Source organism: Pantherophis guttatus, chromosome 7 (assembly GCF_059756535.1).
Source record: "Pantherophis guttatus breed Tessera chromosome 7, ASM5975653v1, whole genome shotgun sequence".
Taxonomy (NCBI): Eukaryota; Metazoa; Chordata; class Lepidosauria; order Squamata; family Colubridae; genus Pantherophis; species Pantherophis guttatus.
In genome coordinates, this window is record NC_142069.1 from 41,868,196 (window position 1) to 41,895,759 (window position 27,564).

Sequence of the window (27,564 nt, forward strand, 5' to 3'; positions counted from 1 at the left end):
AAATATCTTTACAATCCCCCAAGACGTGTATGTACCCCTGTTATATGCCTCAGATTTACCCATGAGCTCAGGATCAACACTAGAACAATTAACCTCTATCACATAGAGGCATTTGTCTACACAGTATTCTTCTTTTATTTATTATTTATTTATTAATTTAATTTGTATACCGCCCTTCTCCCAGAAAGGACTCAGGGCGGTGAACAGCCAAAATTAAAAAACATACAAATGCAAAAGTTAAGATAATTGAAAGAATTAAATCATTGGCTACCCAATTTAAAACCCCAAATCCATAAAATTTAAAATCCCAATTAAAAACCATATCTCTTTTGAATACAGACTATAAAATCTATGTGAAAGTATTAGCCAACAGGTTGATGCCAGTAATTCAAAAGGTGATTCATGAGGATCAAGCGGGATTTATTGAGGGCAGATATATGAAGGACAATGTAAGGCAAGTAATAGATTTATTGGAATATCTTGATAGGAATAAACAGATTCCTGCAGTGCTGGTTTTTTTGGATGCAGAGAAGGCCTTTGATAGAGTGGATTGGAATTTTCTACTAAAGACTTTAAAAAAGATGGACTTTGGGGACCAATTTATACAGGCGATTTCAGCAATTTATCAAGAGCAAAAGGCACAGATTATTATTAATGGAAGTTTGACGACAGAGTTTAAAATGGAAAAAGGAACAAGACAGGGATGTCCGTTGTCCCCACTTTTATTTATTTTAACATTGGAAGTCTTGCTAAATACAATACGGGACTCTAAAATTTTGAAAGGCATAATGATAAGGCAAGAGGATTATAGAATAAAGGCATTTACAGATGATCTGGTTGTTACCCTATCACAACCAATGGAATCAACAATCCTGATGAAGGACATTATACAAGACTATGGTAGAGTTTCAGGTTTTAGACTGAATTCAAAAAAGATTAAAATGATAGTTAAAAATATGACACAAGATCGCAAACATGAGCTTGAAAGGAGGGCAGGTTTTGAAATTGTACCTAAGGTAAAATATCTTGGAGTTCAGGTTGCAGAATCAAATATGAAATTGTTTCAAAATAATTATGAGGTGTTGTGGCGAGAGGTTCAGAAAGACATGGAGACTTGGAAAAAGCTGCAACTGTCTTTACTTGGAAGAATAGCAGCAGTTAAGATGAACATTTTGCCAAGATTTCTGTTTTTGTTTCAAATGATTCCGGTGCTTAAAAGTGATAAACAACTGAAAGTTTGGCAGTCTGGTGTGAATAAGTTTGTCTGGAACGAGAAGAAGCCGAGAGTGAAATTGAAAATTATGCAAGATGTTCCAGAAAGAGGAGGCCTTAAACTTCCAAACCTACAGTTATATTATGATGCAGCAGCTTTAACTTTAACAAGTGATTGGTTTGGAAGCAAAAAGACTGGAATATTGAATGCAGAAAGTTTTGATCTTGAATTTGGATGGCATGCTTATTTATTTTATGACGACAAAGTAGATAAAGTATTTAAAAGTCATATACTTAGAGACTCCTTGATGAGAGTCTGGAAGAAGCACCGACTCAAATGGGATTATAAAATACCGCTATGGCTGGATCTTGGTCATACTTTGTGGAATACAAATATAATGTCACTCGGGGGGTTTTTATATAAAGAGGTTCTCTTCGCAGATGCGGGCAGATGGCAGCTGAAGACATTACAGACACTGTTGGACGAAGGGTTTAACTTAACTTGGTTACAATATAATCAATTACAACTGAGATGGAAAGAGGACCAAAAAACTGGTATTATGTTGCATGAGGAAGAATTGGTTAGACATATAAGAGAGAAAGGTCCAATGCATATTAAAAGGCTTTATAATGTTTTGTTAGAAAGAGACTCAGAAACGGAATTAGTTAAAGATTGTATGATTAAGTGGGCACAGAATTTTGAAGAACCAGTGATGCTGGAAACTTGGGAAAAAATTTGGGTTCAGAATGTTAAATTTACACAGTCGCAAAACCTGAGAGAAAATTTTTATAAAATGTTTTATAGATGGCATTTAGATCCTAAAAAGTTGTCATGTATGTACCCTAATGTTCAGCCAAAATGTTGGAGATGTGAATGTTTAGATGCTACGTATTATCATGTTTGGTGGACCTGTAGGAAAGTTAGGGCTTTTTGGATAAAAATTTGGTGGGTCATGCAGAATGTTTTGAAGAAAAAAATTCAATTTTCTCCACAGTTGTTTTTATTGGGTATAGTTAAGGGTTTTACACGGGGTGAAATAAAATTGATATTGTATATGATAACAGCAGCAAGATTGTTGATAGGTAAATATTGGAAGAATGAAGCTTTGCCCACTATCGAAGAATGGACTTTGAAGATGGCTAGTTTTGCAGAGATGGCGAAGATTTCAGCATATTTAAAAGACTGTCCACAAGAGACTTATGAATGGGAATGGAAAAGGTGGATAGAATATGTTCAGAACAAATACCAAACTAGAAAGTATCAAATAGCTTTTATTTGAAAATAATGTATTAGAAATATTTTAATGTAAAGAGACAAAGAGGAAAAATTACACAGGGGGAGGGATGGGTTCAAGCTTATATATCAGTATTATTAGTTATGAGTACATAATAGGGAAGTCTGGGGGGGAGGGTTAGGGAGGGTTAGGGAGGATGGGAAGTTTGGGGAGGGAGGTGGGGGGGGTGAAAAAAGGGGTGAAAATGTAATTGTAAAACTTTTGCAATAAAAAACAGGAAAAAAAAACATTTCTTTGAAGGAAACCAACGTCTCTTGCATATTTTTCTCCCCAAACTATATTTTAGGTTATTACCTGACAACTAATAGTTCATGATAGCATTTTTCAAGCTCAGCTATCTCAAGATTGTCTAATGGGTCTTGAAGAAAATGTATAACCTGCCTTAATGAAAATTTATGTAAATTGCGTATAGAAGCCTGAGCAAGATACAGTTACCATTAATTATGATTAGCTTTTTATTTCCTAATTGTCCCTGTTTAAATATGATGTTTCCCTTTCTGTTTTAAAGTTATACAATCCCTAAGCCCCTTTCATTCTACCAATAAAATAGTTCTATTGTGAAATCTACTCTTGCAGATAATGTAATACAGTAGTCAGAATAATATGAAATATTTTTTGTTACCAGTATGTGCAATGTTGTACTATTCAGCTGAAAAATATTCTGGCCCTACCAACGCAGCTTCTGTTGATTTAAGAGCACCCTTTGATTCAGTTCTTCACGAGAGGGAATTAGCCACAATATTCATTGATCATTGCCTTCTGAAGTTGATAATTCTGTTACAGCAAAATACAACAATGCAGATTAGAGGCAACTAGCATCCTTCTGTTCTATGAAATTTCTTGAATCATTCATTTAAAAATCAAGGTTCTAATTTTCTCTAGAAAGTGCTTTAGGTCCTCTGTTAAATAGAAAACTAACAAAAGACCAATTGATCAGGTTAAGGACTTCAAGTATCAAGGCATACACTTCTAATCCTTCTACCTCCTGGAATAGCTAATTGAGTGAGCTCTCTCTTAGAGCTCAAAATGTTCTTAATGTAATCTTAAAGTATTCCATTAAGGCAATTATTGCATACTTGTAGCAACAGAACTGTAATAAAATATGTTCTGTGCTTGCTGTGATATGGTGCATAACTTTGTGTTATAAGATTGCCCCTACTTTAGAAGCTGTTCGATCTAAGTTTCTGAAAGCCTTACTTTTGCCATATGCTTAACTTCAAATGTCCTTGTTGGACTAGAGCAGGGCTGTCAAACTCGTGGCCTGTGGGCCGAATGAATCACGCGCTCCCCATGGCCAGTTTAATGAGTGGGGGCAAAGTCCTGATACATAATGTGATGATGCGAGTTTGACACCCCACGGCTAGAGCTTTCTTGTATTTCTTTCAGGGCCCACCTGAAACTGATTCACCATCTCAGATTTTGGGTGAAACAAATCCTTTGGGGTGAATCTCTGGTTGACCTCACCTTGCTACATAGATTTTCCTTAATCCTGAGGTGGCAAATTGAACATTGGACTTACCTGAAGGTTCTTTCTCCTTGCACTGCGTGACAGTCCATTGAGTGGGAGGTTCCTCATCCGATTGCCCTCTGACTGAGTAAGAAATTAGACTAAACACACCTCCTCCTCCGGTTTAGCCCAGTTCCGCACGAAGTCCGAATCCGAAGAAACTGACATCCTGAGCGAAACAGAAACAGAAAGAAAAAAACCAAACTAGAAAAACACAGCAAGGACGGGTATGGACTCTCACGCAGCACAAGGAGAAAGAACCTTCAGGTAAGTCCAATGTTCATTCTCCCTTGCGCTGCTTAGAGAGTCCATTGAGTGGGATATACCCAAGCTAAATATCCCCAGGCTGGGAAAAAACAGAGGAGGTGGAATTGTCTTCCACAGGGAGGACGCGCTGAAGAACTCTATGACCAAAGGCCGCCTCGGCTGATGCAAATCTGTCCAACTTGTAGTGGCGGATGAACGAATTCGGTGATACCCAGGTAGCCGCCCTGCATATCTCAAGGAGAGGGGCCTGAGTCGCTCAGGCCGCGGTGGTAACAGCACTACGAGTCGAATGGGCTGTAATACGACCAGGAAGTTGTCTGTTCCTATGCTCGTAGGCCAGGGTGATGCATGCCTTAAGCCACCTGGCGATGGTGGATGAAGAAACTTTGGAGCCGAGTGAGGTAGATTGGAACGCAACAAACAAAGATTCCGACTTGCGGAGGGAAGCTGTCCGGGAGATATATGTACGGAGTGCTCGACGAACATCCAACTTATGCCAGCGACGTTCAGAGAGGTGAATGGGATGGGGACAGAAGTCCGGAAGAATAACTTCCTCTGATCTGTGGAAGTAGGAATTGACCTTTGGGAGAAAGGTGGGATCCAAGCGTAGGACGACTTGATCAGAGTGAAAAGTACACAGATCCCTGTGTACGGAAAGAGCGGCCAGTTCAGAAACTCGGCGAGCAGAAGTGATGGGCACTAAGAAGGCGACCTTGAAGGACAGAAACTTTAGACTGAGTGGACAAAGGCTCGAAGGGGGTTTCCATAAGGGCTTGCAGAACCAGAACCAGGTCCCAGGAAGGATATCTGTGAACGACGGGAGGGCGTAAATTGGCTACTCCCCGTAGAAAACACCTGATGTGGGGATGAAGGGACAGGGATCTGTGACCCTTGCAGGAAAGAACAGTAGACAAGGCTGCCACTTGTCGCCTAAGGGTATTGACCGCCAGACCCGCCTTGAAACCCACCTGGAGAAATTGCAAGACCTGCGGGATGGAGGCCCGTGTAGGATCAATGTGTGACGAGGCACACCAGCGACGGAATGTGGACCAGGTGGCTTCGTAGATGCGAGTGGTGGAACCTCTACGAGATGCAAGGAGAATGTCTATCACTTTCTCGGAATAAAGCTCTTGCTTCAGTAGGTCCCTTTCAATAGCCAGACGGCTAGCTGAAACCACTGGGGGTCTGGATGAGTCACGGCCCCTTGAAGCAGAGAAACTTGGTCCGGTGGAATCCTCCAGGGAGGAGCAATGGAGAGATCTTTGAGATACGCGAACCAGGCTCTCCGGGGCCAGAAGGGAGCAATTAGCATGACCTCCACTCTCTCTTCCAAGATCTTCCGTATGACCCTCGGAATCAGGGGAATGGGAGGAAAGGCGTAAAGTTGACCCGGAGGCCACTGGCAGTGTAGAGCGTTGGTGCCTTCCGCCCCGGTGTACCTGGAGAAGAACCGGGGCACCTGTGCTTTGGCCGGGGTGGCGAAGAGATCCACCGCTGGTGGGCCGAAGAGCTGAACAATCTGATGAAATAGGGAGGGATGCAGCTGCCATTCCACCGGATTGATGTCGGTGCGGCTCAGCCAGTCTGTTGTGACTCCGACCCCCGAGCCCGTCTTATCAGAGGGAGAAGACTCCAAAGGTGAAGGAGAGGAGTTGGCCAGGCCTCCCTCTCTAGGACCCTCCTCTCTGGCAATGCCTCAGATGTCTCCCGAGTGAGAAGAGATTGGCCAGGAGCCAGGTATCTCCGAACAGTCGCAGTCGGACAGTGATGGAGATAAGTCTTGGCTGGATCCACGCCAGCATCGGAGAGACAAGCGCACGCAGCAGAAAAGGAGGCGTGCCAGAGATTAAACTGAGTCACTGGACCACACCCCACAGGGGATAAAAGGGGGTGTGGTGGCCATTCAGGCTCTGTGACGGACAAAACTAAACAACTAGCAAGTTGCATTGTATCTCTAAAACTATGTTATCTGCCTGTCTTGGATTTAATACGGACTGGACTTGACAATTCTTTGACTTTGTGTATTTGTTTTGATTTATCTGACGGAGGAGGAACACCTCCTTCTGTGAGTAAAGTTCTTGGCAAGCAGCTACTGGGTTGCTGCCAATCCTGTTATCGAAGGAATTTATTGTCTGCAAGTTTTATTTAACCCCTGGCTGACTGTTTGTGTGCGTGTGTGAGACAGGGACAGAACACAGTCCGTGCGAATGTTGTGGATTCCTGCTATATGCTCTGCTTGTAAGGAGAGCAGGTGCCTCTCTGCCCAAAGACCCAACTGAGCAGCTTCATCCATGAGGATTCTGGAACGAGTGCTGCCCTGGCGACTCACGTGGGCTTTTGCCGTGACATTGTCCATTTGTAGAAGAACGTGATGCCCCGACAGGTGACTCTGGAAGTAACAGAGAGCCAGATGGGCAGCCCACAGCCAGTTGATGTTGTTGCGGTGATCCCTGGCCGTCCAACGCCCTTGAGAGAACTGGGAGTTGAAGTGAGCCCCCCAACCGACCAGACTGGCGTCCGTGGTAACCACCAGGCAGTGTGGTTCGAGAAAGGGGGACCCTTTCCTCAAGGCAGGGGAAATCCACCAGAGCAACGACTTGAGGACCTTGGGAGGAACCTTGACCCGAAGGGACGAGTTGCTGTTGCCTTCCTTCTGGCATGGAAGAAGGAGCCATTGAAGGGGTCTCGAGTGCAGCCGTGCCCAGGGAACGATTGACAGGCACGAAATCATCTGCCCTAGCAACTGGGAGAGCAGGAAAAGCGAAGTGCCCTGACCTGTCGGACCGTGGTCCTGATGTTGTGACGTCTTTCCTGTGACAAGAAGACCTGACCCAAAGTCATATCGATACGGGCTCCCAGGCGAACCAGGTCGGTGGTAGGACTTAACTGGCTCTTCTCCCAATGTATGGTGAAACAGTGTGGTTGGAGAGTCTCGATGGCGAGTTGAATATCTTCGCAGGCCTGTTGAAACGAGGAAGACTGAATAAGAATATCGTCCAAATAACATTGCAGTCTGATAGGAAAGGAATGTAAACGGGCCGCCACCACATCTAGAAGTTTAGTAAAAATACGGGGGGCGGAGGAAAGGCCAAAGGGCATGGCCCTGTATTGATAATGGGTGTGCCCGTAACAAAATCTAAAAACCTCCTGTGGGAGAGCCTAATGGGGACATGTAAATAGGCCTCCCGGAGATCAATAGATGACAAAAAAGTCTCCCAATCTAATGCCACTCAGGATGGAATGTAGTGAGTGCATTTTAAAATGCCTGTAACGAATACGAATGTTCAGGCGCTTCAAGTCCAATATGGTCCTATAACCTCCCGACTTCTTTGGAACTAGAAACAAAATAGAATAGAACCCAGAGCCCTGGTGTTCTGGGGGGACCGGTTCAATGGCCCGAATGGAGAGAAGATGAAGAATCTCAGCTTCCATCGAGGCCCTTTTGGAAGGGTCCGAGGGGATAGAACATTGGATAAATCAACGTGGGGGGGGAGAAACAAATTCCAAGGTGACTCCCATGGACACCGTCTGAATGGCTCATGCATCTGTGGTCGTGGTACGCCAAACCTCAGCGAAGTGAGTGAGCCGACCACCAATCGGCTGTAAGGGGGAGACGGTCCTATTTTCTGTGATAGGGCTGAAAACCGGATCCCCTGAAGGCGCATCTGCCCTGGGATTGACAGCTGCGATCTCTGAAGGCTTGACGCTCTTGAGGTCTGTCGGAAATATGACCGAATTGTCGTGCAGGCTGTGGGTTCTGAAACCCCTGTTCAGTGGGATGAAAGGACTGCCTGCGATATGGAAAGGTAGACCATTTGTCGTAGCATCTGGACAAAGAGGGAAGGACTTTCTTCTTGTCCCTACCTTCCACTAACACAGGATCCAATGCGTCTCCAAACAAGACCCCCCCTTTGAACGGGGCTGCTGCCAAACGCCATTTGGTCTTCATGTCCGTTTGTCAGTGATGGAGCCAGAGAAGGCAACGTGAGGCAATGTTAGAAGCCATGGCGCGGGAGGCAAACTTGGCAGATTTGAGTGTCGCATCCGCCATGTATTCGGTGGCAGCAATTATCTTGTTAATATCTTGGTGTAGACGGGCATCTCTGGAGATGCTCTAGCCTGCATTTGCTTGAGCCAGATGAGGGATGTCCTGGCGAAAAAGGAAGCTGCCGTAGCCGACTTGATGGCCCATGCAGAGGCCAGATGAGTCTTACGTATAGAAATTTCAGCCCGCTTGTCCTCTGTGCGAAGGCCTTCAGCCGCATCAGATGGAAGGATGTTGGGAGAGGTCAGACTGGCCATTGGAGGATCAATGACAGGAAGTTTCAAAAGATCCTCAAATTCTTGTTCAACAGAGTACAACTTCTTGTCCAGACCGCTAGGATTGGAGATAGAGCTGGGCTGTGACCACTGACGCTGAACAGTGTCCGCAAAGAGTTTTGGAGAGGGAACGGTGTCTTGTTGAGCGACCCGTTCAGTGAAAAGACTGGTGTTGGAATCCGAAGAATCCGGAGCAGGTAATGGAGGAGGCTAAACTAGAGCCATGTTGGCGGTGACCTTGGCCTTATGCAGCAAAGTCTTGAACATCTCGTGACGGAAAAGGCCTGTGGAAGGAGAACTGCTGGAAGAGGGATCCTCCTCATCACCAGAAAGACAGTAGTCGAAGGTCTCTTCATCATCAATAAAGGATTGGTCACTGTGATGAGAATGCGAAGGAGAGCGAGGAGCTGCAGGGACCTCGTGGGTCAATTGCGAAGAAGATCTGGAAGAATGCATCACTGGAACTGGAACAGAAGAAGGGGCCAAAATACCCCTTTGCGAAAGGGCAGAGTTAATGCCTCTGGCCACAGACTGGGCAATTAGATCACACATCTCTTGAGGAAATAGAGAAGATTGACCCTCCAACGGGCGGAGCCCCGCCGCTGGAGGAGTGAATGTGTCCGAAGGTTGATTGACAGCGGGTGGGGACATCTCGGTTTCCTGCGCAAAAACCTCTCTCACCATGGACTGATCTCTTTGATCCGTAGAGACAATGTTTGGAGACCAAGAGGAGGAGTCTTGGATGGGAGGAGGCTCTGAAGTTTGTTCTGGAATGAGATCAAGAGGAACTGGCATGACAGAGGGAGGACAATGCACAATGGCTTCCGCTTGCTTCTTTGCTTTATCAAACTGCTTATTTAGAGCCACGTGCCTTCTCTGGGCATCCTTCTCTGCAGCAGCAGAAAGTGAGGCAGAGGTGGTAGAGTGAGGGTTGGATCTGGACCCTCCTTTTTGCTGAGAGGGTGATTTAGTGCTTCTGGTGGAACGGGTACAATCTGCCATTGTGAGGAGAAGCAGGTAGAATAAACAAATCAAACAGCAGAAAAAAGAGAGGCTCTGTATTGCTGCTCAATATGAATCTGAAATAAACAGGGAAAAGCAGATAAATTAATAAACCCAGAGAGAAATAATGCAGAAAGGCAGTAATGATAACTGGGCAGGCAATCTAGCACTGCTGAATTATAAAGGACCCAATGTAAACAAAATGGCGCTCTGAGCAGCTCTGAGGGGGCGGGAAAACATGGCGGCCATAGTGAGGGAACCGGCAACACAGTTCCGCTCTTAATTTGGCTCCAAATTCTAGGTGGGAGAAAACCCCAACGTAGACCCAAACACACCATAGGCAGTCTAATTTAATGCTTAATGGCTCAGAACCGACAGAACAGTCCCACACACGCCAAAGAAACAAGCAAGTGGAGGCAATGCGAGGCAATCTAGGGAAGAGCTGAGCCACGGCACCACGAGGCTTCTCTCCATTCCCACAGCACGAGGCTGAGCAACACAGCCTCCCACGCGCTCTGCTTTGCGGTTAAATTGCCAATTAAGACTAAAGATAACACCACCAGCCTCTGACTCCCTCCCCGCAATAATTAGTAATAAGCTCAAAAACAGCACGAGGCCAGCAACACAGCCTCCCAGGCGCCCTCCAGTAACTCACAATTAAACTGCTGAGACGTTAGCAGCGATGCGAGCCGCTGCCGAGGCAAGCGCTCTACAGCTGATCAGCGTTTCAGCGAAAATCCACCTTTCAGCTAAAAAGCCTCTTGAGAGAAGAAATCCCAGCGCTGAAAACACTTTTATTTTAATTTTAGAGAGTCCAATGAGTGGAGCTCCAGGGAAACAAGTATCGAAGGCTCGGACTGAGTAAGGAACTGGGCTAAACCGGAAGAGGAGGTGTGTTTAGTCTAATTTCTTACTCAGTCAGAGGGCAATTGAATGAGGAACCTCCCACTGAATGGACTCTCTAAGCAGGGCAAGGGAGAATGATTCCAATCTAACATATTGTGGAGTCTTACTTAGTCTAGATAAAGACTTAATTGATCTTAAACCAAGGATTTGGGATTCAGAACTCAAAGAAAACAAGAGAGCCAAAATAATTTACTCTATTATAGCATAACTGCAGGTTCTCCAGGGATGATTCACAACTCTTAGATATAGAGATGGAGTCAGTAATCCATGTATTGTTATTCTAGTTGTTCTATTCCTGGCATTTATAAACTATCATCAGAAATTTTGTTTTCTCTCTGATTAAGAAATTACTGGCAGCTATGGACAATTTACAACTTTCCATCTACAATACATACGTTTGTAGCAACAATTATGGTGTAAAGCCTAGTGATATCCTGTTGTCATTATTTATTGTATTAGATATGGGTTTTTTTTCTCTATTTTACATTTTGCATTTTTAATTGGTCTGGGACGATAAATATTTTGTATTTTAAAAGTTTCTTTTAAAGGGAGAACACAACCTAAACTTACAATATTTCTTGCAAAATTGGAGAGTTATTTGGACTGTGTTACCTGACAAATCACTCAAAAGTCAAATAGAATATTCTGAGTGCAAAAGTTACACATCTCTGATATAAAACAGATGATCATTTTTAAAAAATCAGTTGAAAGCAAGAAACAAATCAGTTTGCTTTAATAAGGTGAAAACAAAGTAGAAAACTGTGCTCAGTGTTTCTTCTATTCAATCATTACCTTTTAAGTAAACTTGTAGCTCAGGAGCCACATCCCTAAGTATTTGTTTTGAAAGGCAAAGTTACACGTTCCACTTCAACTTTGCATTATGACTTCTTTGTCATTTACCCTCTGCAGAGCAGTAAGTGAGGTTGTAAATTGCATTGTCTCTTCCCACTGGCTCCTATCTTCAGAATCTGAAAATCAATAGAAGTCATGATGTGGTCAGGGATCCTAACTCTAATCAAACGTAAGCTAAGCAAAGGCAGATCTGGTTCACATTTGAGTGAGAGATCACCAAGAAATTCTTAATATAACTATAGGCTAAACTATAAAGATTAAAAAAAAAAAAAGCTTTGTAAAAACACAGTGAAAAACTACTTTTGTACTGCAAAAAGAAAAAAAGAAAAAGCATTAATATTAGCTGGGAAGTTACCAGGAGGTGTGATCAACTCAGGGATTATACCTTATTTCACCTGATTTGTTATATGGCAAAAGCAAATGTCTTATAGAGATTCTCAATCATCCAGGTGAAAAAAAAACACCTTTGGGATATGGCAAAAGCAAATATGAGATCCCTTCTCCTTTCAAGCATTCCAAAGAAAGAGAATGAGGCTTCTATAATAATATCCTTTCTCTTTAGTATTTCATGTGAGTACAGAGTACCATATTTGCCTAAATTACAGTGGTTAAGGTTCTGTCAAAACTTTTCCCTTTATTGCTTCAAAAATGGATCTCTTAAGAATCCAGATAAGGATTACAGACCAATATTACTATTATGGTCGCACTTTCACTATAATTCAGGTCAGGTTTTTTTTTAACTTGTCCTATTTACCAATATTATTTATAGACTAGCCATAAGAGTTAAAAAGAAAAATGATAAATTATCTCCTCTTTTCTATTAATTTGCATGAACATTGAGAAATCTTGCGTGTGCTTTACAGTATTTAAAAGTTTGAGCAGCATACTATAAAAGAAAAGAAGTGTCTCTAGATGCAGGTTATGGGAAATATAGTCACAATTGTTTTTTCTCCATAAAATATCTAAATTCTAAGAGAACAAAAATGGTTGCACTGCATGTTAGTAATCTTTAACAATATAGAAAAGCAGGATTTAAAAAACTATATGGATTTTGAAGAAATTACAACCTTTAAAATATATTCTTGAAGTAAATTGCTTAATGTGATTCATGTCCTATCAACTGGCTATCAGGATCCTTTAATTGCGCTTAGGTAAAACAAAATGAACAATTACATCCTCAGCAGGACTCTAATATTAAAGAGTATTTTTATCATTATAAACACTTTTTGTACACAACAATCAGTATAATAATAGCATGTTCTGGCTTTCAATGCTGTAATTCATCAAATTATAGTTTCTTATACTTAAAAGTACATATGGCTGCAATTAAAGTAACTCTTTTATTTAGATGTATCCACTTTCATACTGAAAATACCAGCTATTACAAAGATTTTCCTCCTTACTTTTCTATTTTAAACTTAAAATTCTATAGTAGTTATGTCAGTGTTTTATTATTTAACAACATTCTTGGAATTCACAAACAACATATAAAGTTAGTCTACAAGAGCTTTTGAGCTTCTAAAAAGAAAAGACAGAGACAAAGAGAGAGAGACATACCATAATCCAATGTATATTTATTTAAAAGTAAATAAAATGTATTTGTTATAAAAATTTATTTCCATGAAGGTATATTCATTATTATGGACTCAAAGACAATCTATATGTATTACATAACTTTGAATAAGGAAATATAGCGATGCAAAAGAAATCACTGTTCAGAAATTTTCACTATTACATATTGCTAAATTTTTTTTGAGGGGAGAATCCCAGACAAACATCTACTGTCATTTGTTTGCAACATCAGAAGTGTTATTCCAGATCAGACTAAAATCTTATCTTCTTCAACATTGGCAGATCCTATGCCTATGGGAACCCATCAACTGTTCCTGTGGACAGGTTTTGGAAAACAAGAATGGTCATCTTACTCAAACTGCTGTTGGCATCTTTCAAAGGATGCTAATGAGGGGTCTTTTGTGCTCTCTGAGTTTGATTGTTTTCTTCCAGAGATTTCATTACCCAAAGTAGGTAATACCATCAGTGCTCAATTACAATAGCAAAGGTGATTTTATTGAGTACGTGCTAGCAGATCATTGTTGACTCTTAGCAATCACATAGCTAGATCTTCTACATGATGATGAAGAAAGGTGAATAGCCAAAGGTAAAAAAAATGACAAAAGGTTATCAAACAGATGTATCTCTGACAGATAAAAAACTGAACATCTGTTGTCATCCCGGTACCTGTAAAATAAACTATCTATTAAAAAGGACAATATTGTTTTCTCTTTCTCATTCCATCAATTTATATACAATTCTGCACTCAGAATAATGACTCAAAATGCTCTATGCCACACCTTTGCATACTTTAAAATAATGTAAATACTATTTTTTAAAAAAAATGAATGACAGTGATTAATCAATCTCAGAACTGGGCTGAAACATTTTGCAACTAAGGAAAAATCTTCTCACAACTCATCAGTTTTTTCAGCATAGATTGAACCTTTATAATAAAGCCCACAGTTCCCAATTAAAAGAAAAGCAAGAGAATCTTGGAGTATTCCTAGTTTGCTGTTCTGTGCACTCTCAAATTTTATCTGCAAAAGCACCTGGGCCTCATTGGGAATGCCATGATATCCAAAGTCATGCATGATTTACTTCCTTAGATAAAGCACTTTCAGTCCAACAAATAATTGGCATATAAAATTGACATGGGTATAAGTAATTTGAAACCTTGTTCATGAATACAAATTTGCAAACTACAATTGTTTTGTTCTATTCTTTCCTTCTTCTGCAGAAAAAGGAAAATATAATTCCCATAGAAACGTTCTTCTCCCTTTTTGAAAATAAAATTCAACTATTTCTTTTTAGATATGAAATGAAAGGATACAGAGGAAAAACCAATTTTAAGACTGCAATAAAAATGAAATCCATTGTTAATTTCACTTGATGACACATAAAGAGAAAATGGCCAGTGCTCAGATTACTATGCATTTCCTATACCAAAATGTATAGGCAATGTATTATTACAGGTAGTCCTCAAGTTACAACAGTAATTGGGGATGGAATTTTCATCACTAAGCAAGGCAAAATATCATATGACTGCATTGCTTAATGATGGTAATCCCAGCACTACCCATTACTGTTAATAATCAAATTCCACTGGTTGTTAGCCAAGAACCCACCCCAAGCCCAGCCTTTCTGAGTTTGGTCCCTCCCAGCCCCAAGCGTTGCTTTCTCCAAGGCAAAGAACTGCCTCCCCTTCAACTTCCCTCAGCTGCCTATTCTATTCCCTCCCCACCTCTGCCCTTTTGGCTACCCTACAACCTCCCTTGTAGGACAAGCAGCCCCAGTAACATGCTGTTACTCTGAAGCTCTGGAGCTGCAAGAGGCTCCTGAGCCGCAGCACAGCATGTAACAGCATGTAGCCAAATCTGCCCTTGGAAGACTCACTTGTCCCAGCCTAGCCATTTTTTGAATGAACATCCTAGCATGCCATTTATTAGAGCCCAAAGTATGTTCTCAGGATTCAAAAATGTTCAGGAACCCAAAAGTATTGAGAATCCCATCATAGATTCTGTTGCCAAATAAACCAAGATTCAATAAATAACAACACATACAGATTTCAGCATGTCAGAGGACTGTTTAATCATTTCCACTGACAGCAATAGTAAATTAGAGCAACTGGGCAATGTAATGCTGGCTCATTGTACATGTAATGTAACCAATGTTTGTATAATTGAGAGAAAATGGAAAGGGAAAAGGAAAGGAGATTTCCTAAAATATAAAATTATTCAGACAAACTAACAATTATGCTAGCCTGATGTGTGAAGACTAAATAATTAAAACTAAACTGAGCTTTAAATATTCAAATCATTAACCAGTTTGAAGAAAGTAAAATAGGTTATTTTTTCTTCATCAAAAAGAATCTGACATTCACAATTTACTAGTCTTTAAGCCATCAATTAATACCTGATACAGGGTAAAGTTACTATACTGGCATGTTTTTAGCCATTTTAACCACCAGGATTCAATCTCAAGGGCAGCTGGCTTGGATCAGTGCTTACTTGAAGTTTACATTTGTTGGACTGTACTCAAGACTCCATAAAATAAAGTGTTCCACACCACAAAGCCACAAAACAATTCTGGAAGTACTACCAGCATATAAAGGACTCACAAGTTTAAGTCAGATGAACAATAAGTGCTCAGGCACACATAGAATGGAGTTACGCATCTATAGTGCTTTTTTTGGAAAAAAAATCTGACTTCTTAAAAATGATCACTAATTTTAGGAATTAACTCTATTCTGCTTTTCACAAGATCCTGATCCTGAAACATCTTTCAAAACTTTTCTACGAACTTGTATAAAGAGCATAATCAAATGCCCCCAAACGTTTACTGTACTATATCATTTAACTAGGATTAAAAAAAAATACCATCTACAACAATAACAGTTGTACTGATATCGTCGTAAATCACACATACAAATCCAAAATTATGTTACCATGCCTGCTTTGCTGGTAGTATAGTACACTGTGTATAATTTGCAGTAAATGTTTATTGCTTCCTATGAGAACAACGTTAAAGTCACACCTGGAATTTTGGTAGTGTATTTTATTAGCAACAAAGAATAAATTAAGATAGCTTAAAGAGAAAAATATAACCAAGAAAGAAAACTACAATTGCTTTAATTTAAAAAAAAAAAAAGAATGGCACCTGAATTTAGGGAATTTAAGAAGTAAAACTAAAAAGCCCAATAGGAGGGTTGTACAAAATTTAGAAAGAATAATTCAATTCAAAGAAGATTCAATGAATCAGCTCTCCAAATTTTCAATCAGTTGCAGTTTCATTTTTCATTTCCCTTATTTTAAAAAAAATCTGTGTTCCTTTTGTCACATATTCTCTATTTTATTCTATCGGTGTTTTTCATTGGCTAACTGTGTCTGTAGTTACACAGCTTCATGTAAGATTATTTTGATGTTATAGTAAAGTAGCATTCATATTTAATTTTTACATGTGAGGCTAACTTTGCTAATAATCTATTCCATCTAATTTGTCAAGCAGAAAAAAGATCAAACTAAGGTGAATGTTACAATATTGTAACATTTAAAACAGTTTATTTTTTTAACTTTTTAAAAAAGAATTTTTAAAATTTTTAAGTTGCAAGAATTAGCTGACTTGGTTAAGTAGAATTCTCAAAAAATTGCTTGAACATCTTGAAGCTATTATGCTTTCCTTTTTTTATTTCTACTAAATTTGTCTTAAAATAGTTGAACACAAATGTTTTCAAATATTACTAAGATGAACTCTTCTACCTCAAATTCAACTTATATCCCTTAAAGCCAACTTTCTCAAAGTCCGGAGTCATGATTCCAAGAACATCTGCAAGCAACATAGAAGGAAAGATTGCAGATTAGTCAAAAATGTTAATTGGGCGTGCACAGGCACAGTTGGTAAGAGTGAATTTGACAGATAACTAAACATGTGGATCTAATCATCTGTGAAAATCATGCAGCAATAACAGGAATATTTATTTATTTGTCATATTCAAGAATTGCCCATCTCCCTCACAAAGGGACTCAGGATTGTATACAAATATTAAAAGCATAAGAAAGATAAATATTTTATTTTTATTTTATTTTAACTGAATTTTTAAATTTAAGAGCTTTGTTTATTGTTTTAATGCTTACATTGCATTTTATTCAATATCTATAAAGCCATTTAGAGTTGCCTTTGGCAAGATGGACCGCATACAAATTTGATAAATAAATAAAATTTAAAAGATGCCAGGGATGTTAAGAAACAATTAAAAGGTGGCAAGGGGAGTTCTTATATGTGCACCTCAAGCAAAGGTGCAGAACCATGTTTTTACATTTTTACAGAAGGTTAGGAGAATGGGGGCCTGCCTCACCTCCAGAGGGGAACACGTTCCACAGGACAGGGATAATAGCAGAGAAGGGGAAAGGAATTGTTAAAATATGCACCTTCATTTTGGCACTGATATCAACCTATCACACTTTCAAGTGAACTAATCATGAAAATTCAAAATCTGTGAGAGTTGTTACTTTATAATTGCTTACTAGCCAGAAAAATGAACTAACAAAATAGTTTTTTTCCCTTAGATTCCTTTAAAGAAAATTTATTTTCTCCCACCTTGCTTATCACCAACCTTTGCTTTATAGGGTAAAGCTTGATATGGTACCACTTGATGCCAGTTGCTTTTCCTTCATAGCAAATCAGAGTATAAACAAGCAAGTTTAGCAAACTGTTCAATGGCAGTGGTACTGAACAATGGTATCATTGGTTCAGTAGGTCTCCCAGATGTTAATGAAAGCACTATGTAGTCACTCACAAATATGAATAAGTACATTCTAGGCATGACCTATCATTTATTATATTCAAAAGAATTCTGCCTCAAAGGAGGCAGAATTCTCACGTTTCTGCCTCCTTTTCCCTCAAGAAGTCTCAACTAGCAAAGGAATGCAGAAAATCAGGAAACTATTGTCCTTATTAGTTTACAGTTTTTTGTTTCAAAAATCTTTAAAAATGCATTTCATTATCATTTGTAAAATTCTCTCCTTGAAGTCTAAGACTATTAGAGATGCCAAAGTTATAAACTAAAGCTCTTCTAAATAATTTATATGAAAAGGATTAAAATATCCCAACGACGAGACCAGCATTAAACTACAGATATAACCATCAAAAATATTTTTTGCTATGCATGAAACCAAGACCATATGTCATCATGCCATGAGACATCCTAAGACGACAGTTTTATTTATCAGGCATTAGCAAATGAAGTAAAATTAACGTCAACACATTTTCTTTTAAAGCTTATTAACATAAGAAGCGGAAAATATTTTGATGGTTGGAGCGGAGTTCATGTTTTGCAAGGAAGTTAAGAGCTTGTCAACTGAATCAGGGTTTTTCATGGTATCTTTTTTGAAGGAGAAATTTCTCCGATTTTAAAAAATAAACTCATTTTAGAGCTCATCATACAGTGTGAAACAACTATGAAAGATGCAGACATGTGATGAATGTATATTAATGTAGGGTAATTATTCCATAACTAAGGAAACAGCAATTAAAGAATTTGCTTTTTGCTTTTATTTTGCCTACTTGGCAAGAATGGACATTAAAATTGCACCTTGCTGAATTGTTAACAGTAGTGATGCTAGGACACTTGCAGAAAATACCAAGAAAAGAACATGTGTACTCTTGCAATTTTGACTCCTGACTTTCTATAATATTATTAAAATGACAATGTGACTACTCTTATGGTTGACCTAAAAGCTGAACTCTCAGGTTGCACTGAAAACTTTTATGTGTCTTATCTATTGAGAAATCTATTAAGAAGGAGCAACTTTGTTAAGTATGATGTTCATTTCTACATTTTGTTCTGCAATTTCTAATATGTGAAAGTTAATGGTTGTTCAGTGCTCAATGAGATCTTTGGATTGTCATGGTTCATAACCCTTTACATTTAATCTTTTTTTTTTTTATTATATTTTGCAATCCTATTTTTAAAGGAATGAATACGTATATCTTCGGTGTGCTGGTCTTGTGACCATAACAAAGTGATTCACACCTAGGGAATAAAACATTTATAATATCATTTTCTCTGTACTCAATGCTGACTCAACGGTATGCAGCACTCCTAGGCTACACAAACTGTTGATACCACCTCCCACCAAAGACTTGCATTTTTAGAAGAATTGATAAGGAGAATAGCCAATTTTTAATTTTCTGCAAAAAATAGACCCAAAGCACTTGATCTTTTTCAATGAAGAAACAAAGTCCAAATTAGTACCATAGGTAGAAAATTTGCCAGGAAGCAAATAACTATCAACTTGATTCCAGAATTTATTACTGAAAATAATTATACCTAATAATACTCAGGAAAAATTAAAACAATTCTTGCTATACTGAAGTCATAAATTTAACCAAAAAAAATCCTGAATAGTTATTTTTTCCATAAAAAATAACATTAACTGAACAATCTGTTAAAATGGAACTAATGTAGGCATTTCTGTCAAAATCTGAACCAATTTTGATGCAATATTCATTTTAGTACACCGATTCCTCTCCAAAATCTTACTGTGTTCATTCACCTCTTAATATTCTTTTTTTATCTAGGTAATACAAATTGAAATGTTATTATCCTTTAGGCTATCAAATTTGTTGGCCTAATAACATGTCCATAAATCCATTTTGAATCCAGGGTGTACAATAAAGTCATCCTCAAGTAAATGATTCCTTTTATTGATAGGAAGCAAACCAAGCACATTAAGGGCAGCTGTCTAAAAAGCATCTGCTGAGTAACTCCTCTCCTTAAAACTATAATATCTATATGCTGGATATTTGCCTAGGGACAACAATTTATTAAATAGATTATTAAAAAACTAAATAGATTCTGGAAATTAAAGAAATCCTTAGTTTTACCTATACCCTTCAAAATCATAACATTTATTCCAATTTATTTTATACTTAGCTTATTTGTCATGTAGCTGTACAATTTCTGCAATTTGGGTAGAAATCTTTGGTAATCAGTGTATAAACCCCAAATGTTGTCTGCAAAATCAATTATGGTATATGGATTCCCTGGATGTCATCAATTTGCCTTGTTTAGCAATTTTCTCCTGTACTTTAATTACTAATGAAATAATTCCATTAGTGATCCTGGAGCAGAGGACTAGAATAATACATTATTATCCAAGTAATAACTCTAGAGAAAACCTAAACTTCTTTATCACTTGAACAAAAATTACATTTTGCAGGCATTTTCTGCATCTTGCAATGCTAAATTCACTGGTTCATATTTATCAATCATATCAATTCATATTTATCATACAGTGCAATTATACAGTTCAACATCATCTGATGACTAATGGCTTTCATAAAATTAGATTTTGCTGTATGACATGTTTTGGGTAATGTCTTCTGTGGTCTTCTTAAAATAGCTGTTAGAATCTTAGTGTCCATATTTAATAAATATACCAGTTCATTGGGCCATTATCAGCTTTGAGAATTAGTTATATAAACTTCATAATATGAAACTGGCAGAGACTCTTTTTCATAAACTGTTTATCTCCAACATTAAAATTATATTCTTTCTTTGAACTTTTTAACATCATTTATCTGTACTCCATCTTTTCCTGACATTTCCAGATTTTCTTGCACAAATAATATTATAAATTTGGATGCAGCTAAATTCAGTGGTCATTATTCATTTTTTTCATATAGCTAGAGACAAGCATGCACTCCTAGAATAAAAATGTTTCATTCAAAGGCAACATAGTATGGCTTTAACTGTTTATTTATGTATTGCAAGAATTATAAATTAACACAGAGGATCCAGTTCATATTTTTAAGAATTATCCCCTTGGTGCCAAATGCAGTACTTTATGTACTTCTGAGATGCAGGTGTGGGACAATCTTCAACTGGGGGGTGAACTTTCCCCTTGGGCTCAGCTCCTTTGACGCTCCAAGATAATGTCCAGAATACATGATGTCAATTGGAATTTATAAGCTTTTATAGAAGTTGCTGACAAATATGTTAATCTGAGGATAGTAGCTAACTGGTTTGCTACTCAAATTTAAGTAAAATTTACTGTAAAGAGTTTGTTAATTTTATTGTGGTAAATGAGAAAAAATATTTATCATATTTCATTATTCTCTCAGCTTTTTGGAAAAAAAGATTGCAATATATTTTGTAACAGGGCCATTATCAGTCCAAATGCTGCCACTGAGAATTTGCAGTTGATGTGCTGCTGCATTGCTCTTAGGATAACAATCTTCATTTCAAGATTTCAATGTATCCCTTGTAGGTAAAAGAAGATTTTTTTAAAATTATGTTTATTTTCTTTTTTGCAAATGATGCCCACAGAGGACAGAAAACCATCTCTTCATTACCATAGGGTCCCCAAGCCTACTTAAAAAAAAAAAAAAACAGGTTTAAGGAAGTTCCAGAAGGATAATAGGGTCAGAGTTAATCTCACCTTAGGAAAAATATTATATCAAAGAAAAAAATGAACATATACTAGGACCGATATTTTTTTTTAATGATAAAAACTTAACAGCTTTTATTGATACATGTAACAATCATTTAAGCATCAGCAATAGTAACTTCAACTTCAACTCCAGGTTCAATGCTGATAGAAGTTATCTGTTTGACAATCTCTGAAGGACTGTGTAAATCAATGAGGCGCTTATGTATATGCATTTGGAAACGATCCCAAGTTTTGGAACCTTCACCACATGGTGTTTTTCTTGTAGTGATTTGCAGAGTCTTAATAAGCATGCGAACAGGCCCTTTCACTTTTAGATTTTTTTCTTTAGCACCTCTGATGAGATCTGCACAAACCTTTTCAAGAGACTTCACATTGCGACTTGTCAAAGTAATTCTGATTCGATGAATTGCTACTTCTTGTTCCACAGGTGCCTTCCCAGTATCTTTAAATGCCATAGTTGCCGTGAAGTCTTCCTGACCAACTTAATCCTGGCCGAAGTGAGCACCAGAGGCCCAGGAACAGCGGTGAGTCAGGAAACAAAGAAAGAACGGCAGCACAGACAACTGCCCAAAGCTAGGACCGATTTTCTAAACTGCTATGGTAAACAAGATTATTTATATAATGAAAACATTACAAATAGGAAAATTAGAATTAAAAGTGTAGAACAAAGAAAAAAGAAAGAGTATAACAATAAAGGAAAAAATATATAAAGAAATTACTTCTAACGTTCAGTACAACAAGTATAAACAAATTTAATAACTCTTCACTTCATATAATATTAAACAGATGTTTCTTCATCTCATATTCCATCTCTTATCTGTAAGTTTTATCAAATCCATAAAACATCAACTTTATTATCAGTAAAAAGCCATTAAAAACTGCTATTGCCAAAAAAAAAAGTCTTTTTAAAATCTTGATCAAATAAACCAACTTTATATTCAGTTCTTTTACTTCTAAGAATCTTAATGTTCAATTCAATCAAAAATTGTTTATAGGATTTAATTTATCTTCAATTGTTCTTTATACCCTCCTATAGATTTTTTCAAGACTTTAACAAGCTTCTTTTGTAGATCCAACAAAAAAAAAAAAACATTTTCCAGATCATTCTCTTGGTTTATCATTTGTTTCCCTTTTAATTCTTCAAACTTCAGCCAGTTTCTTTTGCCTATTCAGCAATGTCTGAATAAAATTTTATTACAGTCATCGACCAGCAATAGACATACAATAAATTAAAAATGATAATAACTTTAATCGTAAATAACATCTGTTATGAAAATACCTGATCTTAAACCTAATTTACATGCGTGTAGAGCCGATAAGTATGTGTGTAAATGTATTGTTATAGATATCTCCAAAAAAAATTGGCACCAGTTGACATAATTCGGTAACCAATTTTTTTCTTGTGGACATTGCAGCGACACAGAATTTTGCCACTGCATGCGTGATAGCCAGATTTGAGTCTTGGAGGAGAAAGCCTACATAAAAGTCGTCTGTCCTCCCTGGCAATCTCTCTAGTAAGGGGAGAATGTATATTGACCTACATACTCTGTATAACTCACAGTACAATAACACATGTGAGACATCTTCAACTTCTCCCTTTCCACATATGCATACCCGTTCTGCTATTGGTGTTCTCTTGTACCTACCCTGGAGAAGTGCTATGGGGAGAATACTAAATCTGGCTCTGAAGAAAGCTATTCTTTGTTTTGGGAAGATCAGATCATTTAGATATCCTGCTGATTCCCACACACCCTGCTTGATTCTGTCCCTACTGTGGAGAGACAACCTATTTAGTTCTTCTTGGAATTCCATGTCCTTCATTCTATCAATTACCACTTACTTTGCTTTGTCAAAGCCAAGGGACATTAAGAATACTGATGAGAGCCCATAAGAGCCCAGCTTGTGATCTATCCCCTATTTCCAGGGGGAGGAGAAGTTGTCAGTCAGCACTAGCGGGGACAGTCCCTCTGGAAAGTAATGAATTTTCAGCCAATAGATGATCATCATCTTCCAGGCTCTTACCTGAATTTGAGGCATACCCGTCTCAATTCTTAGCAGGACATTTGGAGTTCCTTTGGGTGCAGCTAAGATGGCTCGCAGGAATTTGGTTTGTATAGTTTCTAGCAAGTTTTTCTTTGCAAGGATTCCTGTTTGTGCCCCATAAAGAATTTGCACCAATGTTTTGGCCTCAAAAAGTTTTAAGGCAGCAGGTACTAATTGGCCTCCGCCTTTATAGTCAGTTCTTTTACTTCTAAGAATCTTAATGTTTAATTCAATCAAAAATTGTTCATAGGATTTAATTTCTCTTCAATTGTTCTTTATACCCTCCTATAGATTTCTTCAAGATTTTAACAAGCTTCTTTTGTAGATCCAACAAAAAAAACATTTTCCACGTCATTCTCTTGGTTTATCATTTGTGTTTCCCTTTTAATTCTTCAAACTTCAGCCAGTTTCTTTTGCCTATTCAGCAATGTCTTTTTCCAAATCATTATCTTGGTCCGTCATTTGAAGTTACGTATTCTATAGTTTATTAAATAAAAATTGTTCCACATCTGTCATTCCTTTATTAACACCTTTTACACATGATCTATCCATCATTTATGACAGTGTTGATATTGTAGTTACTAATTTCTGGCTTCATTCTTCAAAGACCTTTAATATTTGCAATTTTATAACATTTTTATCATTATGTAAGTCCCAGTACTAATTGACATCATGCTTGTATTTTTTTCCCTACTTAAGATCTTTAGTCTCCTCCAGTGTACAATTTCGAAAATCATCACTTATCTTTTGTTATGACTTGTAGGTGCCAAGGTAACAAAAATAAGTCTGTTTCCCACTGGAAATTGTTTATTTTTCTAGTTAATTCCAAAAACTTACAGTAAAAGTAAATATTCAAATTTATTAGAACCATTAATTTATTTGTAACTTTTTTAGATCAAAATCTTATTTAGCTTTTTGATTTTTATTTCAAATGCCTTAACTTCTTAAGCTTGTAATTAATTTTTCTTTTGTTTAGGATTGAAGATAAACTAAACCAATGAAGATTTTTCAAACCTCTTGTTCTGAAAGTCTCTATAGATTTAGAATAAACAATTTCTGAAAGTGCTTAGAAAGTAAATCTAATGCAAACTTTGTGTCTTTTAAAAGTGTCTGCAAACAAGATGATCTTGTTGCCTCCCAGTGCTCAAACTCGTGGAACACAACTGTCCTGCAATCTCCTCATCAGAAGCAGCCATCCGGAGTACATACAGCAGATCTCCCATCCTCTCTCTATTTTTTATTCTTTTTTTTCTATTCTTTCTTAGTTTAGTTTGTATTAGTTTTTTAAAATTGTAATTAACATTCTTAATAAAAATTATATTTTAAAAAAATTAAAAATTAAAGATGTGCAAGTATATCTCCATCATAGAGATAGGTCTATTTGGGCTAGGATGGAGGCTGAAAGGGGAAAATGAAGAGGTAGGTTAGAGCAGGGGTGAAATCCAGCAGGTTCTGACAGGTTCTGGAGAGCCGGTAGCAGAAATTTTGAGTACTTCAGAGAACCGGCAAATACCACCTCTGGCTGGCCCCAGAGTGGGGTGGGAATGGAGATTTTGCAATATCCTTCCTCTGCCATGCCCACCAAGCCATGCTCACTAAGCCACGCCCACAGAACCAGTAGTAAAAAAAATTGGATTTCACCAAAGTTAGAGGAGCTATTTTGTTCAGCGCTTACTTTAGGAACCCTGTTCCCACAATACATTTCATAAAAATGATCTTAAGAACATTCACTAGAAAGGTAGAAATACTTCCAAAACATATCCTGTTTTCAATAAGACAAAGAACAGAACTAAAATAATCTTCAGGTCAATGTTTCAGAATGTCACAAAAACAAATTCATCAGTCAATCTTCACTTTTCCTCTGGGAAACTCTGAACACACTTAAATTTTTAAGCTGAAACTCTGCTATCTTTGCCTCTGGAAATGTTGACAATGAAGGTATTTTTTTTTTGTTGAAAGAGTCCATTTTAGCTTTAGTTCTCTTTGGCACATGTTCCTCATCAGCCCCTTGGAAGTCTTCTCAGAGCAGCATCTGCAACTTCTGGGATCTTAATGGGCAAAGAGCAGTTAACAGATGTCTGTTTTCACTACTCAACTTTTTAAAAAAAAAAAATAGTATACCAAAATATTTTCTCTTGTAAGACATTTAAGCACTGGAAAAAATCAAAAATCCTAGCATGGAGAAAAATATCCCTCCAGGAGACAAAAAATACATAATTGTCAATACAACTGTCAAACAAATGCAATATGTCAACTGTCAAACAAATGCAATATGGAAGATGTAAAACATCAATAATTTTGTCTCCTTTCTGTAAGTACTATACACTATACAAACTTAATATCTGATACCATTTAATACCATGGAAAACTAAAGCAAGCCATCAATATATAAATATAGTCATTGCCATACTTCATAGAAAGTAATTAAACATTTACTCTTCAATATACAATAGTTTGCAGTTGTCATGGGAGAAAAACGATACATACATTCACATATATACATAATAAAACCAAATGATATTTACATATATAGACATATGTGAAAGTGTGTGCCTCTGTGTATATTACTGCATAAAATTACAATTTTGTTGTAAATTCTCTCACAAACATGGTTTACCTTATAATGATTGTTATACTTTAAGCACAAGAAAGGAAGATTGTAATTTTTTTTTTGATACTCTGAAAATATAAAAACCTTGATGCTAAAAATATATATTTTCCAACTAGTAATTTGCAGACCATCTATAACCGTGATGACGAACTTATGGCACACGTGCCAGAGGTGGCATGCAGAGCCCTCTCTGCTGGCAAGTGCTCCGTCGCCCCAGGTCATATCTCCATGGCGTTTCTTTCATGAGCTTTGATTTCTCTGCGAACAATGAAACAGAAGCTCACAAAAGAAAAAGATCTTACCTCTTGCCGCGCTGCCGGTCTTGGGATGCCCCGCCTCCCACCAGCCACTGGTCTTTGGGTCTCTGCTGTGCATGTACACATGTCCACCATGTGCTCGTGCATGTCCAACCATGCACACATTCGCACACGTTCACATTTGCGCACGTTCATTCATGTACACGCATGCGCATGTTTGCTCATGTTCATGCAAGTTTGTGCATGCTCTTGCACATGGTTGTGCATGCGCACATGCATGCCCACACATGCATGTGGTTGCATGCACACCTTTCAGTTTGGTCATGTGCATGCAGTTTGGGCACTCTGTATCAAAAAGGTTCGCCATCACTGGTCTATAACAAGGCCAATGTTGAGGTACTAGGCAAAAATAGAAAAAATAATTAACAGAAGTGGAAAAAATAGAATTAGGAAAACAAAACAATCCTACACTATTCCTATATCTAACTTTTCAAAGCCTTAGCAAAGGCTATAAAAGATCCAACTCATCATCTCCAGGGAACGAAGTATGTTTGACAAGCAAATCAATAATTTCCTTTTTGAATCTGTCAAAAAAAAATTAAACATGATGTTTTGCTTAATATAGTATACTCTCAAAGTATCTGGTTTGCAGTTTCCCTATAGCCCAGTCTTATCTTAGGTTCCAATCATCATTTACTGTACTTTTCTTTGTTGCTGCCAATAGCAATGAAATTCTAGCATGTTCTTGTTCTGTAAACATTCATAAACTTTAATTCCGAACTCCTCTATGTCAAACACGTTTCCAGATTTTTCCTTCATTAAAGGAGGATATCCTTTGCTATATCTGGTCCAACATAACTTTGTTAAAGGATTTCCTCCTAAAATATACCTTATCAGATCATCTTTTATATGGCCAATGACTTTTAAGTATTTGAAGGTATTTGTTCTTTTATATATAACTGTGTCTATCTGTGGGCATTTATACATGCCAAAAGAGATATACTCAAAAAAAGCAGGGCCACAACCACAACAAATAAAATCTCAATTGAATTAATTGCTACTAATTGAAACTAATTAAGTAATTAGTAATTTAATTACTAATTAAAAGGCTACCCCATTTATAGATAGTGATATACACATACTCCATATTCACAGGACTATACAAGTGTACAAATACACGTCCATACTTTTTCTTTTTTTCTAAAATAATGGGAGAAAAAAAGAAAGCAAGAAACAAAATGATGAAGAAGTGAAAATGGAACAGGAAATGAAACAAAAGGGTGGAACA

At 37.8% G+C, this 27,564-nt stretch overlaps 1 protein-coding gene and 2 pseudogenes across 8 annotated transcripts in view; all 3 read right to left on the bottom strand.

Annotated features, from left to right (window-relative positions):
* The window catches only part of TMTC2 (transmembrane O-mannosyltransferase targeting cadherins 2), a 261,421-nt gene that overhangs the window by 147,746 nt on the left and 86,111 nt on the right, over nucleotides 1–27,564 (bottom strand). The window lies entirely within an intron of this gene.
* On the bottom strand, nucleotides 3,127–15,413 carry LOC148112821 (uncharacterized; annotated as a pseudogene). The gene is made up of 2 exons (XR_015728946.1): nucleotides 4,027–15,413; nucleotides 3,127–3,281 (listed from the first exon to the last, which is right to left on the bottom strand). The product of XR_015728946.1 is annotated as an uncharacterized LOC148112821 (transcript).
* LOC117655517 (small ribosomal subunit protein uS10 pseudogene) lies at nucleotides 21,407–21,901 on the bottom strand (annotated as a pseudogene). Its single transcript, XR_015728947.1, has one exon. The product of XR_015728947.1 is annotated as a small ribosomal subunit protein uS10 pseudogene (transcript).